The 15,234-nt window shown below is 50.0% G+C and overlaps 1 long non-coding RNA gene across 1 annotated transcript in view; it reads left to right on the top strand.

Moving 5' to 3' along the window:
• The window catches only part of LOC127036085 (uncharacterized), a 64,972-nt gene extending 52,799 nt beyond the window's left edge, over positions 1 to 12,173 (top strand). Inside the window, exon 3 of the long non-coding RNA XR_007770005.1 lies at positions 11,784 to 12,173. This is a non-coding gene — a long non-coding RNA (uncharacterized LOC127036085). The remainder of the gene's footprint in view (positions 1 to 11,783) is intronic.
• The last annotated feature ends 3,061 nt before the right edge of the window (positions 12,174 to 15,234 follow it).

Raw genomic sequence — 15,234 nt, 5'->3', positions numbered from 1 at the left:
CGACATGGCAAATACCGATTTCAGCACTACTCCCCTCGTCGGGGAGGAGTACAGATATTGGTATTAAGAGCCCTTTATATCGATATAAAGGGCTTCGTTGTGCGGATGGGTGCAGGGTTAATGTGATTTAATGCTGCTAAATTAGACATAAACTTGTAGTGTTGACCAGGCCAGAGAGAGCAGCAGGTTTTCCCTACTGTTTCCCACTCTTGTTTTCTTGACTAGTTCTCCTCCATACCAAGTTGCCCTTTTATTTTGTGAGTCTGGCTAGCTCAGTTGGCAGAGCATCAGACTTTTAGTCTGAGGGTCCAGGGTTCAAGTTCCTGGTCAGGTGATAAACTACTCCCCAAAATCTTAAATTGTTTCTCTGGAGTCCTCTTTGACTTAACTTTTTCTCTTCAGGATTTTCCCTTTCCTCAGAAGGGCCTTTTTGTGTGTGGGTTTGAAGGGGCAACTTCCTGACAGCCCCTCTGTCCTTGCAGCCTGGAGGAATAAAGGCCTCTGGGCATATAGCATGTTCCTTCCCTGCACACACACACACAAAAACATAGAATATCCCTAGGAATTAGAATCACCTGCTGCTTTCCCCTTTCCTGCTGGATCCCCAAATGACGATGCTCTTCAGCCTAAACCCATGTCCCCTCTTTTCCCAGTGCCCCTCAATCCCAAACTTCAGTCCTTCCTATGCACACTGCTTCTCACTCCCAAGCAGAGCCTACTCCTCTTTACCCTTCTCCTCTGTCCCTAACCACAGCCCTCTCAATCCCAACCACAGGCCCCTCCTCCTCAAGCTGCTCCTCAATCCCAACCCACAGCCCCCTCCTATTCCCAGTGCCCCTCAATTCCAACCCACAGCTCCCTCTTTCCCTCCAGCAGCAGGTGCTTCAGACCCCCTCAGGAAGATTTTCTTGCAAAGTTTCATGTATGAGTCTGCATGTGGATTTTACAGTACGTTGGAAATATGTTGGATTGCTTGCCGAAATGATCACTTTTGCCTGGTGTTGGATTCCCAGTCTCCTTGTTATTGGGGCAGGAGAAATAAAGTGTTGTTATCCTTGTTGTGTAAATTGAGGGCAGCACAGCTGTACTCAGCAGACCCCGACTGAGGGACTCATGCTCAGTTCAATAGCACTTGCTAGGTAGGAGACAGGGGTTCGAAAGCCAAATAGGCCGGCACCTGGGTCCTAATACTAAAATTTAGGGGTTAGATCAGTGCTAGGACAGGGTGGCTGTGGAGGGATGAGTGAGTCCCTAGACAACATAGTGAGAATAGTGCCGTCTTATTTTCCCCCCTTTCCACCCAGGATGGCAGGTGAACTGTATAGAGGCACCTCTGGGCTTGCGCTGACTAAGGACAACAGCTGTGAGTGGGGTGCAGAGAGGGGATGGCTCATGTTAAAGGACATTTGGTTGCTGGACTTACGAACCATAGGGAGAAGGACACTGCCCAGTTTATTTGGAGGGTGGGTCTTTTCCTCTTGGTTTATGTTTGTGCGTTGGGGCTGCTGACATGACTTCTGCTAACCCTGGGCTTACATTGCAATGTAGACATACCCTGAGAGGTCATCTATAACGTAATAAAAGCAGTGTGGCCCGGCTTGCCTGGATCATCTGACTTGGACTCCTGGGGCTCAGGTTGTGAGGCTAAAAACTGCAGTGCAGATATTTAGGCTCAGACTGGAGCCCAGGTTCGGAGACCCTCACCCCTCATGGGGTCTTGGAGGCTGGGCTCAAGCTCAAGTGTCTACATGGTAATTTTATAACCCTGCAGCACAAGCCCCACAAGCCTGAATCAACTGACCCAGGGTTTCAGAATAGTGACTTGGCTGTGTTTATGACAGTGCAGACATAATACTACGCTATGTCCACGCTGCAATGAAACACCCAGGGCTGCCCAATGCCAGCTCAGGCCCCCGAGGCTTTGGCCGTGGGGTGGTAAATTTGCAGTGTAGATATCTCAGTTCAGGCTCAATACTGGGCTCTGAGCCCCCTCAAAGTTGGGAGGGAGTTTAGCAAGCAAAAAAGGTAAAACCGCAATGAAGTATTACCCTGGACTTAATGGCATTTCTCCATTGGCCTGCCTGCTTTGGGGCAGGGACAATAGCACATCCTGCTGCATTCATTATTTCATAGGGTGGTATAGGATTTTCATTCTCAGACACTGGGCACAAAGCAGGACTCAACCCTCAGCATAAACTAAATGAGCTGCCCACAGATTCTGGCAGCCACAATGAGCATTTGGTGTGAGAGCTCAGACCTGCCCCTGTCCCAGAGGGAGGGGGTCATCCATGAGGGGACTGGACCACTGACCTACCAGCTCCTAACTCCCAAACGTTTAGTAACTCTGTTATCAGTGCCTGTGTGTGTAATTTAAACCATAAGAAAACCCACACTGGGCTAGACCAAAGGTCCTTCTGACAACAGCCAAGAGCAGGTGCCCCAAAAGCCACTCAACAGGGCCCCGCTGGCAGTTATTATCCCTGCCTCAAAAGCAGACAGACCAATGGAGAACTGCCATGAGTCCAGGGTAATACTTCCCTGCGGTTTTACCATTTCCACTTGCTAAACTCCCTCCCAGCCTTCCGGGCTCCTAGACCTATCCTAATGTTATGTTTACACTATGATTAAAACACCCAGGTCACTTGTCTCAAAGCCCAGGTCAGCTGACTCAGGGTTATGGGACTTGGACTGCAAGACTATAAAATTACAGTGCAGACATATGGACTCAAAGCCAACCTCTGAGACCCCGTGAGGGGCGAGGGTTTTTGAACCCAGGCTTCAGTGTGAACACAAATATCTGCACCACAGTTTTTATCCTCTCAGCTTTAGCTCCATGGGCCCAAGTCAAATGACCCAGGCCAGCCATGCTGCCATCATTATCCCAGGAGAGATGGATTCTACGGGTACGTTCCCATTGCAATGGAAGCCCAGGTGTGGCACGCTGTGCTTAAAACAGCAACCTGCAAGCCCCATATTCACCACTCTCATATAGTGATGATACATTTGAACAAAGTCTGCCTGGTGAGGTATCATTTTAAAAATCCTGAACTGTTCATCTGTTGAACCTTAATGTCTTCTTGCATTCTATGCGCTCACATTGGTTTGGGAAGTTATGAAGTTTGCTCTGTGTGCATTACAGAAATATGTTATGAGGTTTGGAAATGCCCCCCACCAGCCTTTCAGGTAGGACAAGGGAGGAGCCAGACTCACTGCTGGCCCATTAAAGGTGGCTACAGTCCCAAGGACTATCCCAGGAACCGTGTACAATGCAGACTTCGCCGAGATAACACAGCAACAATGGACACTGCTTGACTCACATCATAGCAAAGGAGCTTTCTAGAAAGTTGGAAGAAACTATGAAAGGGGGGAAGAGACATCTTGACTTGGCATCTCTCCCCCACAAACCAACAGCTGGAAACACACCTGGATGACAAAACTGATTCATAAATCAGAAGATAATAATATTAATACATTCAAACCAAAGTCCCCAAATAGCTAGTACTGGTTTTTCAGCCGAAAATGTTCAGTTTGGGGAATTTTGTTTTCCCAGTCAGACCTTGCCAAGGGAAGCAGGGAGAAAATGTTTGAGTTGCCTCCTTCAGAACAGCTTAGCCTAGACACTCTAGCTGTGGGTCACTGTCATGGCCTTGCTGAGAACTGGGGTATTTTAATAATTTGGGGAGGTCTCAGGGTGTTTGGGGGAGATTATGAGGCTGTTATCTTTTGAGATAAAAGCTAAGACATACAGGACTAGAGAATTTTTTTTTTTAGAAATGTGAGATTTAGACATTTTATTTAAAGCAAGGGGGTTTCTGAGCAGGCTTTTGTTTGCAGGAAGCAACATTGTTTGCTCTGTCATTGTACCAAAGTGGGAGATGGTTGTCTAGAAAGGAGGAGTGAAAGCTAAATGCATCCAATGAGAATGGGACTTGAACTCATGCGTGCAAAGCACAAGGGATTAGTAGTCCAGCACCTTAACCACTCAGCCACCTCATCTGAGATGTCAGAAAATGGACAGGATGAGAAATCTAAGGCCAGCAGAGATAGGGACACTAAGGTGTTTTTAAATACTAAGTGGAAGCAGGGGCTGAATGAGCTCCCCCCTCACACCTACTGACCAGCTGTGGGAAAGGCTTCAGGAACAGACTGTGTTTGCATAGACACACCTACTCTGCCTAGGTATGCAGCATCATGGGGCCGCTTCCCCAAAATGACCAGTTTTAGCTGGTGGCGGGTTACAAATCACTTTAGCACTGAGTGGTATTAAATGTTATTATCCTTCCTGTATGAGTGAAGGGCAGCAGAACATACCTAGTCGGTCCTGATGGAGGGGTAGGTGAGTGAGGAATAGCAAACTGGGGCTGGGAGTGGGGTGTTGCTTGCTGAAGAAAAGGGTGCAGACAGGGGCAAGGGGGTCGAGGCCAAGCTGGCAGTCAGGGGCCCAGGCTGAGGGTGGGGTTGGAAAAGAGCTGGGACAGAGTCGGGCTGACTGGTGCTCCCTCCATGGGGGCTGGCTCAGCCCCTGAGGTGCCCCTATGAATCTTCCTCTTTGTTCCCCTAGGAGTCATGCCCCACATTTTGGGGACCACTGAACCCTACATGTTAAGCAGGGGCTAGTGATGCCAAAGCCCAGGGAAAGGGAGAACAAGTGCAGGGGCCCCAGCACTGGAACTAGGCCCCCTCACTTCTGTCTGTGGCTCTGCCCCCTGCCACACCTTCCACCCACGGCCCCATCCACTATGTCACCTCTGTTCCACCCCTTCCCCCACTAGCCCCATCCTGTCACTCCTTTACCCCTGCCCCGCTGTGGCCCCAAGACCAGAGAAGCTCTGTGCCCCTGCTGCAGCCCCTGAGGCCGTAGCACGGAGTGAGAGCTCCTCCAGCCCTGGGGCTGACATGGGGGAGACTTTTCCAGGGGGACCTAATTTCTCCAGGGGCCCTAGTCGTGGGCTCCACTGCCTCTTGGTGACACAAGGTTTGGGGAGGCCTCCATTATGTGCTGCCCAGGCTACCACTGCTCAGTGTGTGGCCAGTCTCTCTGTGTTCTCTGCTGTTTGTGCTGGGGAGCCTGGCTGGCCTTAGGGGTGGGGCCCTCCAGCAGCCACCCCGGACTTCAGGGGGTCAAAGGGCACTGTGTGCCAGTGCAAAGGTGCTCACTGCTCTCCCCTGCCCCAATGCTCCTCCATGGCCCCATAGAGGGTTGGGGGACGAGAGGAGCAACACTATGTGCTCCATGCATCCTGGTCACTTTCCCCACCTGGGCTGTGCTGTGAGGGGAGCATCAGAAGCTGCTGCTCTCTGCTCTCTCCTTATGCAGCCTGGCTGAGGAAAGTGACCCAGATGCAGGGAACTCAGATGATGTCGCTTCTTGCCCCTGCACCCCACCCCCGCAGCTCCTAGGGGTGCCCGGAGGAGCAGCCTTCCAGGGAGGAGCGGGCAGCAATGCGAGCTGCTCCATGCACACAGGTCACTGTCCCCACGTGGGTGGAAGAGGGGGTGCGGGGGTTAGGGGTGAAGGGGGTGCAGGACAGGGGAAATGGCTGGTAGCACAGGAAGGGAGTGTGGGACTTTAGGGCAAAGGGGACACAGTGTAGGGGTTAGGGCACAGGAGGGGGCAGGATATAGGGGTGAAGGATGCGCAAGGGTTGGGAGTGCAGGAGCTAGGGGGAAAGGGGGAGGGAGATAGTCCAGGGGCAATGGGGAAGTGCTAAAGTACAAGTTTTGCCCAGGGCACCATTTCCCCTAACACTGATCCTTGATAACATTTCTTGCTGGGAGGGAGAGGGGAGAGAGATGAGGAGTTTTCTCTCTGTTTCTTTCCTCTCCATTTTCTGCTCCTTCCTTCAATTACAGAAACCTCCCTTGTGTTTCAGACTGTGCAATGACGCCCTCCCTACCCCAGGCCTCTGGAGCCTTTGGAGCAGAAAGATCCCAGGAGCTGAGGAGGAATCCAGGGGGGAGTAGCTGGCAGGAAGGAGTCCTAGCAGCTCTTCTGGGAACGCAGGGGAGGAATGACTCCCCCTTCTCTAGATTCTCCCCATGGGGCTCTGGGGAGCAGGGAGTGTTTTATGATAAATTCCATCCAACATCCCCCTTTGATCCAAGCCGAGGGACATCTCAGCTCTGCACGTTCCCCTTGGCAGCACCAAACAAGGGATGTTTTCCACTGCCCAGGAGACCCAGCCAGGGACTGATGTGCTGGAGATATGTTGGGAAAGGGACTGTCTGAATTCCCAAGGCAGGAAACGAACAATCTACAGCGACATCATTAACCACAAACACACTCTAACCATGATCCAGCCAGTAGGGAAATGGGCAGGAATTCTTGCTGTGCAGCCATGGCCACATGTACAGAGCTGCACAGCAGTGAGTGTGCTGGGGAAGCTGGTCTGAGCAAACAATTGGAAATGCCCCTTCAGTGAGAACAGAACCAGAGTGTAGAAAGGCCCCTGTGTTAAGTGGTTGTGGCTGAGGGCTTAGCGAGCTGGGGTATGACACCGTAGGGGTCTTTCTGTGGAGGTTTGATTTTTGCCAGCTAGGAAAGGCTGGTGTGTGGTGTCTTCATGGCTGTACTTTCAGTGATGCAGGTTTCTCTATCCCATTGTTCCATGGGCATCCTACTAGATTGCCAGCTGCCTTTCAACTGCAATGTGGAGACTGTTTGTGTGCGGGGAGAGACAGTGTGTGTGTTGAGGTAGGTAAGACCGGATCATTATTATCCCTACTTGAAAGAGGGAGAAGCTAAGGCTGAGAAAGGAGAATTGACTTGTCTTAGGTCACACAGCCAGGCAGTGGCAGAGTTGGGAAAAGGACTCAAGAGCCCTGATTTTGAAACTAACCATCAGATGTTGAATTTCATACATGGAATGAGCTGAGTAAAGTGCTCTCACATGAGCTCAAGACCAACAACAATGCATAGTAATTATTCAGCAAGTATTTGAGGAGAACTGCAATGTTAGAGAGAATCATCAACTGCTCAGAGACCATTAATGCAGAGAAGCAGCAAAATTCTTCAAACATATGACTGGTTATGACTTATTTACTTGGTCATAAAAGAGAAGAAAAAGGACCTGAGTCTCCTCCTTGTCAATAACTCCCTGCTCAGCCAATCAGGGAAGAGACTGAGGAAGGGAGGCCGAGGGTTCTCACCAGAGGCCAAAGGACGGCCCAGGTCACTGGTGGGGATCACTGCCCGAACACTATCTCAGCCGCACATTTTTGGGTGGACCTCCCGGAGTGGGAGCTACAGAGCACTCCCGCGCAACACACACACACACACACACACACCCCTCACTCTTGGTGTTGGGAGGGGAACAGGTGAAAGGATAAAAGAAGCAAGAGACAAAGAGAAAGGAGGGAGGGAGGGATGGAGAAAAAGGTGAAACAAAAAGGACAAACCCTAATGTCCTCAGTGATTCTAAGGGAGAAAATCTCAGATGTGGAATAAAATTCTGCCTCCTTAAGCTCGTGTTTTCCATGCGTAGAATTCAACTGTCACCAGATGGATCAGACTGAACAGGTTTCAAACCTCGAGGAAGCTCTTACCTTCTAAACAGGGACGGCTGTTTTCTAGTAAAATCACTACAAGGGAAGGAGAAAACTCGAAAGAGGTTCCTCCTGGCGCTCATGTACGTGAACCCGAATACTCTCTCAGTCCTCAAAGAGAGACCTGGAGAAGGAGACTTGCTGAAGCAAAGCCACAGGGGTCTCTGAGGTTTCCCTGGCCCCTCACCCCCTCTCCTGCCTGACTGATGTCAGCATCTCTCTGTGAGGTCATCACTTCCCCACCACCTTTGACCAATAGTCTGAGGTCCTGCAAAAGGCTTTTGTGATGTCACTGCCACACCCCTCCCTTGCTGTGCTAATGTCTTGCCCCTGGCCAGGCACTTTGGAGGTTTGAGCTACTCCCTGTGGATCACCCCACTCAAGGAGCGTTCATTCTAGGAAGCAAGCCAGTAGTTTTGGATCATCTGCAAATTTTGTCACCTCACTGTTCAGCAGATCATTTATTAATATATTGACTAGTCCTGGTCCCAGTACAGACACCACTAGATACCTGTTTCCATCCTGAAAACTGACCATTTAGTCCTACCCTTTGTTTCCTATCTTTTAACCAGTTATTGATCCACGTGAGGACCTTCCGGAGGTGAAAGTAAGCCGGTATGTTATGATATGGGGTACTGGCAAGAGCCAGTACGCTGTGCCAGCCTGGCCCGTCTTCCCCAGACTGGTGATTTAAAGGGTCCATGGCTCCCTGCTGCGGTCGGAGCCCCGGGACCTTTAAATCACCTCCCGAGCCCCCCTGCCGGAGCCCCGGGGATCAAATCACTGCCGTTGATGCTGCTCTCTCCCGCTCTGCGAACACAGAGTAGGGGTGGCAGAAGCTTCCTTACAGTGGGAGGGGGCACTGTTATCCGAACTGTGGCACCCCCATGACACTCCTTCCTTAAAGACCCCCACTCACAGCACCTCTCCCCTTGAGGCCACACCCACAAAACGCCTCTTCCCCAAGACTGCACCTTCCCCCCCCCCATCACTTGTCCTAACAGCCAGTAAAGAGTGGTGGGGCTATGGCCCTCTAACCTCCCTGTTCCAGCACCCCTGACACAGAGCTAAGCAGTCAGCAGTGTGTACGTGTATGTGTGTGTGTGTGACAGAGAGTGCTGTGCTGTGCTGAGCTGAGCCAGTGAGAGAAGGGGGGCTGATGTCGGGGCTGTCCCCTGCCTCAGGACTGGTTGCTTCCAGCAGCTGTCTGAGCTTAGAGACAGTGTGCCGACAGACTCACTCTTCCACAACACACACACTGTCTCTCCCCTGCACACACACATGCTCTCTACCGCACCAGCACATTGCAGTTGAAAAGCAGCTGGCAATCTAGTAGGATGCCCACGGAACAATGGGATAGAAAACTGTATCATGTGATGCTGTACCAGCGCATGAGGCATTGCAAACCCTTCCCAAAGTACCCTGCAGCCAATTGCACAGTGGGATAGCTACCACAATGCACTGCTCTCTGTGGCCATCCAAGAGATGCTAGCATGGATGTGCTCTGGTGACACAGGATGGACATGCAACAGCTGTTCAATTAAACCACTTTAACTAAAGCCACATCACCCTTTAGTGTGGGCCTAGCATGAAAATGAGACAAGACTCAGCTCCACTGAAATTAAAGGACCACAACTTCCTTTGTAGTTAGCAGGACTTGAAGCTGTGCAGGAAAACTACAATGGATTTCTAGCCCATTGCCTTAACCACTTGGCCATAACTACTTGCTTGAGATGTGGCTCTCACTGCACTCTAGTTCTGTTCTCACTGAGTGATCAATTCCAGTGGTTTCCTCAGACCAGCTTCCACAACACACACACTGCTGTGCCGTTGTGTAAGTGTGTCCATGGCTGAACAGCAAGAATTCCTGCTCCTTTCCCTTCTGGCTGGCGCATGAGGAGAGTGTGTTCATGGTTAATGACGTTGCTGTAGCTTGTTGTCCATTTCCTGCCTTGATCATTCAGACAGTCCCCTTCCCGTCATATCCCCAGGGCTTTGCCAGGGGGTTGGTGGCTCCTTTCTTTCCTCACCCTGGAGTAAACTCAGCTTTTTATTCCATCCTTGATGTTTCAAGGAATAACAACAGATGGCCAAAGAAAGAGGTGGACAGGGTGGGTCTCAGGGGAGGGGGCAGAGAGATGTGGGTGGTGGGCAGGGCCGGTCTCAGGGGAGGGGGCAGAGAGATGTGGGTGGTGGGCAGGTCAGGCCAGGGGAGGGGGCAGAGAGGTGTGGGTGGTGGGCAGGTCAGGCCAGGGGAGGGGGCAGAGAGATGTGGGTGGTGGGCAGGGCTGGTCTCAGGGGAGGGTCAGAGAGGTGCAAGTGGTGGGCAGGGCTAGTCTGAGGGGAAGGGGCAGAGAGGTGTGAGCGATGGGCAGAGTGGGTCTCAGGGGAGGGGTAGAGATGTGTGGGTGGTGGTCAGGGTGAGTCTCGGGGAAGGGGGCAGAGAGGAGTGGGTAGGGTGAGTCTCAGGGGAGGGGGCAGAGAGGTGTGGGCAGGGCAGGTCTCAGAGGAGGGCTCAGAGGGGTGTGGGCAATGAGCAGGGTGAGTCTCAGGGGAGGAGGCAGAGAGGTGTGGGCAGTGCGGGTCTCAGAGGAGGGCTCAGAGAGGTGTGGGCAATGAGCAGGGTGAGTCTCGGGGGAGGGGGCAGAGAGGTGTGGGCAGTGCAGGTCTCAGAGGAGGGCTCAGAGAGGTGTGGGCAATGAGCAGGGTGAGTCTCAGGGGAGGGGGCAGAGAGGTGTGGGCAGCAGGCAGACCTTGGGCTAGAGGGTGGAGAGGTGTGAGGAGGCCTTGGGGGAGGAGAGGAGTGAGCGAAAGGTGGACCAGCAGGCCTTAGCCAAAGAGGAAGAGCAGGGGTAGGAAGGGGCCAAATGGGAGTGAGGGCAGAGCACAGATGGGGCCTCAGAGGGAGGAGAATGAGTGAAGGGGGTGGAGTGGGGGGACAGCACCTTGGTCTGGGCAGGGCTGCCCACAGGATTCAGGGGGCCTGGGGCAAAACAATTTCAGGGACCCCTTCCATAAAAAAAAGTTGCAATACCATAGAATACTATATTCTCATGGGGGGCCCCTGCAGGGCCTGGGGCAAATTGCCCCACCTGCCACCCCTCTGGGTGGCCCTGCCCTCAGCCTCTTCTTGTAACTCCTCTGTCCCCTAATCATTTTTGTTGCCCTCCCCTAGACTCTCTCCAATTTGTTTCTGTATTGGAGGGGGGCGCAAAAACTGGACGCAATGCTCCAGATGTGGCCTCACCAGTGCTGAATAGAGGGGAATAATCACTTCCCTCCATCTGCTTGCAATGCTCCTACTAACCTAGCCCAATATGACCAGTTCCCCATATTGAATGCAGACACAGCAATATTTGATAAATTGGTTCCTGTCCATTCAGGAGGTTATTTCCCACCTATTTATAAATAATGAAGATGCTGTAAGCGGAGGGGAGAGAGCTGTTCCGTCCGTGCAGTTAATCCATCTGCCCGAGAGGTGGTAGCTATGTCACTGGGGGAAGCTATGCTGGTGTATGTGCAAGCTGTGGTGTCTACATGTGTATATAAAGTTTAATCAAACCCCATTTTTAAAACCCCTGTGGTCTGGGAATAGAAAAGGAGCTCGCTGAGGCAGAGCCAGTCCTTCAAAATCCTTAAGATCACTGACTTGCCATTGTAAATGTTATGGGGGTATAGCTCAGTGGTAGAGTGTTTAACTACAGATCAGGTGGTCCTTGGTTCAAATCCAAGTGCAACTTACAAACCTGTTCTTTCAGTAAAAGTAATTCCCTTTCCAGTATGTTCAGGAGCTCCACTAAATAGGGATTCCCTGAAATGAATGGACACACTCAAGGTTTTCCTGTGCAAATGAATAAAAACCTAGCAAACATGTCCCTCTGCTGAAATCAGTTCCAATCCTCTAAGTGTCTAGGTTTGTTTTCATCAATTAAACAAAGGCACGTGAAGACACATTTGCAGGTCCTTGGCCTCCATGGGCTGCAATGTGCAGAAGAACAAGAACCACATCCACTTGGGAGGAATGGACTAGTTTCTATTACATTTGGTAAGTAAGTTGCCATTGGGACTGAAAACTCTACTGGAGATGGACAGGAGCCTGTTACAAAAATAAAATAACCAAGATTTACCAAACTCCCTGTGACACATTCAAACCTCTCTTTGTGCACACAGTATCAATTGGGGCTCTAACAAATGTTAACCTTCCTGTAACACAGGTCATTGTTCCTTGTAACTTTCAGATGCATTCAAATGGCAGCTGTTTACAGGTCATGGGCTGCTAGTTCATGAGCAGGAGCAGAGTCTCTGTAAGTTTACCAACCATAGAGCTTGTTATGTCTGCATCTAAGTAAGTGCAGAGTTATTTCAATGGCTCCTACACTGACATCTGCTGCCCCTTCTGGCTGGTTAATTGCACTATTTGGAACCTGCTCCTAAAAGTGCACCCTTTCTGGGAGTGAGTCAAAACTGCCCAAGGAAACCCCATTGGGTTTCAAGGGCAAATTGAGCAAGGAGGTGATGGGACAGCACAGGGGTCTCAGAGCTTCTCTTTCATTGCAGGGCCAGAGGGTGCTACTAGCATGACTGTGGGGTTCTATTCCTGGCTGTGGGAGGAAAGGGGTGTGTAGTGGATTAGAAGTGAGGGCCAAGAAGACATCTCCCTTTTCAGCTTCAATGCTCATTAAACAAGAACATAGCTTCTCAGGTTTCAGAGGAGCAGCTGTGTTAGTCTGTTTCCTCAAAAAGAACAGAAGTACGTATAGCACCCTAGAGACTAACAAATTTCTTAGATTCTGTTGCCATCATGTGGCCATTTCATTTCACTTCTTATTGTTAAAAGGTTTAGGTACTTCACACAGAAATGTAATTTCCTTGGGAAAGACGGAGAAGTGGAAGCTGCATTGATTTAATCCTCTGAAAATTAAATAAGGATTAAAATATTCCCCAGACAGCTCAGTCCCAACCGTTCTTCCTCTGCTGCCAGTGAAGCTCAGTTCTGCCCCACGGCCCCAAGAACTGCTAGGTGAAAGTCCTGGGTCTGATGTGCAGTAAGAAAAAAAAAAGATAATGGATGTACCCTATCTCCTAGAACTGGAAGGATCCATTGAATCCAGCCCCTTCCTTCATTGGCCAAACCAGACAGTCTCTGCATAAAAGAATAAATGGACACAAATCAGATGTCAAGAATTATAACATTCAAAAGCCAGTCAGAGAACACTTCAATCTCCCTGGTCACTCGATTACAAACCTAAAAGTCGTAATATTACAAAAGAAAAACTTCAAAAACAGACTCCAACAAGAGACTGCTGAATTGGAATTCATTTGCAAACTGGACACCATTAATTTAGGCTTGAATAAAGACTGGGAGTGGATGGGTCATTACACAAAGTAAAACTATTTCCCCATGTTTATTTGCCCCCCACTGTTACTCACACCTTCCTGTTGGAAATGGACCATCCTATCACTACAAAACAGATTTTTTCTCCTGCTGATAATAGCTCACCTTAACTAATTACTCTCGTTATAGTGTGTATGGCAACACTCATTTTTTCATGTTCTCTGTGAATATATATATATACACACATACCTTCCTACTGTATTCTGCACTGCATGCATCCAATGAAGTGGGTTTTAGCCCAGGAAAGCTGATGCTCAAATAAATTTGTTCATTTTCTAAGGTGCTACAAGTACTTTTCCTTCTTTTTGCAGATAAATTAATGGAGGTTAAGTCCATGAATGGCTATTAGCCAGGATGGGTAAGGAATAGTATCCCAAGCCTCTGTTTGTCAGAGGGTGGAGATGGATGGTAGGAGAGAAATCACTTGATCATTACCTGTTAGGTTCAGTTCCTCTGGGGCAGCTGGTATTGGCCACTGTTGGCAGATAGGATGTGGGGTTGGATGGACCTTTGGTCTGACCCAGTATGGCCATTCTTATGTCCTTATGAAGGGAGGGGCAGAACCCTGGGACAGAGTTTTTGTAGTGTAGTGGTTATCATGTTTGCCTAACGTGCAAAAGGGCTTTGGTTCAAAACCATGCAGAAAGATGAGGGCTTAATTTTCCCAGCTCCTACTGGCCTGTCCCTGCCGTTGTAGGAGCAGCAGTGATTTCTATGCTCAAAAGGTCTGTTATACTTCCCCTGCTCCCACTTTTGTCTCCTCTCCCTCTCTGAATGCCTGTGAAGTGGCTTTTCCCCTCCCGCTCCCTCCTGGACTACTCGAGGGATGAATGGGCTGGTTGAAGAGCAGAAGAGCTTTCAGGTAGACAAGGTGTCTGGGACTCTAATTAGGCAGCACTCACACACCCAGAGCATGGACACTGCCCAAGACGGAGTGTGACCAACTAGATGCTGCCAAGTCATCTCTAGTTGCAGACCATTAGGTGCAGGTCCTTAAAAGGAGAAGGGGCCATGTGCTCAGGAGAGCACTCACAAGCTTGTACCTCCAGTGAATGCCCTTTGCCCAGACCATCTGGCCAGTGGTTCTCTGCGTTGTATTTCATTGTGCCTCAGGAAGACTTACCTTCATCGCACCATCCGTAGCTGCGCTGTGAGACACTTACCTTGCAGAATCCTGACATCTCCAGTGCTGTGCCTGTCCTGGGAGCATGAGTATGCAAGTGTGAGTGTGACACCCCCGCTTCTTCTTTTGAGCTTAGCTATCAGTATAATAAACCTGCTGCTTTCTGCCAAACTCTGGTGGGTCATTAGTCCTCCCTACACTAACTAGCTGGCCGAATTTTGGGTAACACCTGCGATAAACTCAACCCCAGCAGGATAGAGGGTGGTGAAAGGAGCTGAGAAAAAGCCTTAGCTTCAGTATCTCCCATACGGTCCATGCTGGAGTTCTTTTTTGATTCTGGGACTGCATGGTCACCTGTGCTGATCGGCACTCCATGCTGGGCAAACAGGAAATGAAATTCAAAAGTTCATGGGACTTTTCCTGTCTGCCTGGTCAGTGCATCCAAGTACAGATTGCTGTCCAGAGTGGTCACAATGGTGCACTGTGGGATAGTGCCTGGAGGCCAATACCGTTGAATTGAGGCCACACTAACCCTAATCCGACATGGCAATACCAATTTCAGCGCTACTCCCCTCGTCAGGGAGGAATACAGATATCGGTATTAAGAGCCCTTTATAGCAATATAAAGGGCTTTGTTGGGTGGATGGGTGAAGGGTTAATGTGATTTAATGCTGCTAAATTCAATATAAACTCGTAGTATTGACCAGGCCAGTGAGAGCAGCAGGTTTCCCCTATTGTTTCTTGCACTTGTTTTCTTCACTAGCTTTTCCTCTGCCCCAAGTTGCTCTTGCTCCTTGTGAGCCTGGCTAGCTCAAATGGCAGAACATCAGACTTTTAATCTGAGGGTCCAGGGTTCAAGTTCCTGGTCAGGTGATAAACTACTCCCCAAAATCTTAAATTGTTTCTCTGGAGTCCTCTTTGACTTAACTTTCTCTCTTCAGGATTTTCCCTTTCCTCAGAAGGGCCTTTTTGTGTGTGGGTTTAAAGGGGCAACTTCCTGACAGCCCCTTTGTCCTTGCGGCCTGGAAGAATAAAGGCCTCTGGGCATATAGCATGTTCCTTCCTGCACACACACACACATAGAATATCCCTAAGCAACTAGAATCACCTGCTGCCTTCCCCTTTCCTGCTGGATCCCCAAATGAAGATGTTCTTCAGCCTAAACCCATGT

The sequence above is a fragment of the Gopherus flavomarginatus genome, chromosome 17 (genome assembly GCF_025201925.1).
Source record: "Gopherus flavomarginatus isolate rGopFla2 chromosome 17, rGopFla2.mat.asm, whole genome shotgun sequence".
NCBI classification, from domain to species: Eukaryota; Metazoa; Chordata; order Testudines; family Testudinidae; genus Gopherus; species Gopherus flavomarginatus.
This window is presented reverse-complemented; position numbering and strand designations above follow the sequence as displayed.